At 35.4% G+C, this 2,887-nt stretch overlaps 1 long non-coding RNA gene across 1 annotated transcript; it reads right to left on the reverse strand.

Annotated features, from left to right (window-relative positions):
* Nucleotides 1,109-1,488, reverse strand: LOC110266430. The gene is made up of 2 exons (XR_002353820.1): nt 1,267-1,488; nt 1,109-1,187 (listed from the first exon to the last, which is right to left on the reverse strand). It is a non-coding gene; the product is annotated as an uncharacterized LOC110266430 (long non-coding RNA).

The raw sequence follows: 2,887 nt of genomic DNA on the forward strand, positions 1-2,887 counted from the left end.
TTCGAGTGAAGGAGGGTCAGAATCCAATAGCATCTGCAGTCCTTTTTCAGCCTCTGAATAAGATTTTTGCTCAAGTCCCTCAATTTCAGTCAGAAAATACCTGAAATTACAGAAAAACACATAAACTCATAGTAAAGTCCAGAAATGTAAGTTTTTCATAAAAACTAATAAAAATATAATAAAAAGTAATTAAAACATACTAAAAACTATGTAAAAACAATGCCAAAAGGGGTATAAATTATCCGCTCATCACCAATCTTAATTTTATTCTTGAAATCAACTCTTTCAACCTTTTCCAAAATCATCACAAATTGACGTCACTCAATCAAAGTCCCTTTTTATATATAAAATCGGTATTAAAACATAATACTTTCCTTAAGTGCTTTAAAATCGTAAAGTAATTCTTTTCTAAATAAATCGAACTCAAAACATGTTTTTGTCAAATAAATTAAATTCAAAACATAATTATTTCCTTAATAAATCAAATAATATGATTCCTAAAAATTAAACCTTTCTAAATAACATTTCAACAAGGTTTCATATTTTATAGAAAATCCGGCAGCATCTCCCTTAAAACTTGGACTTTGCCACCCTCTTCGGGTCCTAACCGAACCATTCCTCAACCCTTTCCAATGGGTTCAAAACCAAATCAGTTTCTAATAAACAAAATTCAGATTTTCAAATATGGAAATCATTTCAATATCTAACCAACCAGAAATCCCCAATTTAACAAAATTAAACAATATTTCAATCAAACAGTCAACCATATCCACCCAAGACAATTCAGACAATTCATAAGACTTACATAATCACAAGAAATTGTATTTATCAAATTCATATCCATTTATGACAATTCTAAAATATAAAATAAGCTGATTTAGAAAATCACCCGTACCTCAAAAAGTTGAACCCATAACATAAATGCGGTAACGAATTCCTTTCCTTTCGACCCGAATCCAACGGCAGCTACAATTCACAGCTCCGCACACTTCGTAACAGCATAAATAACTCTAAATCACAACATGCAACCCCAGTTACTAAATCCTAAGAACATTAATATTGCAAAGGCTTTAATACACGTAACAGAACACTAACGCGGGAATTTTCAAAACATAAATACTTACTGAACTAGCAAAACGAAGCAGCCGCAAACTCCGAGCACGACACGCAAGCATCGATACACAACCCTACGACAAATAAAGCCACAACACCTCAACCTAAATTATCAGAACAGCGACAAAAGGCTTCTCGAACCAAAACACTTACCAAGACAGAGGGAGAATGGCTGAACTGAAGCAGCGGCAGTCTCCGAACCGGTTCGGAGGTAGCCCCGAAAGCCACCTCAAGTGGCAGCGGCGTTTGGACTCCAGCGATAGCAACTGAAACTAACATGCAACGACAATAAATCTTCTGGAATCTCATTGAAAAGTAAACCAAACTCAAAACCCTTACTGGCAGTGCTTTTTTCGGCGATGGCAGTGGGTGTCGGGCGGCAGAGGTGTTCCCGGTGGCAGAGGCGTGGTCAGAACCTTCAGCAGCGGCGAATCTAGCGGCGACGGCAGAAACGTGGCGGCTTCTCCACGGCGGTAGCTCCCTCATGGCGTGTCTCTCTCTCTCGCGACTGGCAACGGCGGTGCCAGGCTCTCCTCCGACGACGCCCTTCCCTCACTGCTCTTTCGGATCTCGCTCTCTCTTCTGTCAACAGCGGCGGCGACGAAGGAACGGCGATGGCACCTCGGCGGCGTCTCCTTCCCGACGCTGCTCTCTCCCTTCGCAAAGCAGTGGCAGCTGGCAGCTGGCAGGGACGACGACGGCCCCTTTCCCCACTTCCCCCTTTTTTTTTCTTCTTTCTTTCTTCCAACTACTTTGTTTTGGTTTTGTGTTTAGTGCGTGTGGGTCTGTGTGAGTGAGGGGTCAGCGTGTGTATTGGCGAGGGAGAGGGTTAGCTGAGTAGTGTTTAGTTAGGGTGGGGATTTGAGTAGTTTTAGGAAATGTTAATAAAATATGGATAATAATATAATTTTATAAAATAAAGAAAAGATAGAATAATAATTAAAAAATTCAGATTAAATACAAAATATTTATCTTTAAAATATTTTTTTATCATTGAAGAACCAACAATAAGAAAAGTCCTTAGGACACTCTTCTCATGTGTATCACTCAAATGAGTTCACTCGTATTTATATTTAATTTGTGAATTTTATTCTCTTTTGAGTTCACTACTCTTATCTTTTTTTCATTCTTGGATTGCTTTAACAAATTATATTTCAGAAATAAAAGAAATAGAAAAACTAAACTAAAGCAATTTAAATAATATACCCTTTCAATTTGATAAGAAGATAACCAGAGTATGTAATAAAAGAAAAAAAAATGAGACATGAAAGTGACAGGAACTAATATTTTTTTAATCCCAATTGAAACTCAAAGTAATGTGATACAATGCTGAAATTTATACTCTATAAAAATTGAAAATTTTGAATTCCAAAGTCTCAACGTAATATTGAACAGATCTGGAATATGAATTTTGGAAAGTTAAAAACAAGAATCTGTAATTCAAGAACACCTCTTCTTTTTTTGAATTTTTTATTTTTTTTTTTGAATTTTTCTTTTTTTTTGTTGGATTTTTTTCTTTTGGAATCTTTGAGTGTTTTATTTATTGTGATTCTAAAATAAATTTGCAGAAACAGAAGAAAAAATAAAGAGACGAAACAAGAACCCTAGAATGTGTAGATAAATAAGAATTTATCTATAATGTATAACTGATACCAAATGATAAGAAGATATGGACGAAATTGAAAGGAATAAAAAAGACACAGCAAAAATATAAATAGATAGATAAAAATTTTTCTATTAGACCTCTAAAAAATCTTTTTTAGTAACCTAGGTC

The sequence above is a fragment of the Arachis ipaensis genome, chromosome B09, assembly GCF_000816755.2.
Source record: "Arachis ipaensis cultivar K30076 chromosome B09, Araip1.1, whole genome shotgun sequence".
Classification (NCBI taxonomy): Eukaryota; Viridiplantae; Streptophyta; class Magnoliopsida; order Fabales; family Fabaceae; genus Arachis; species Arachis ipaensis.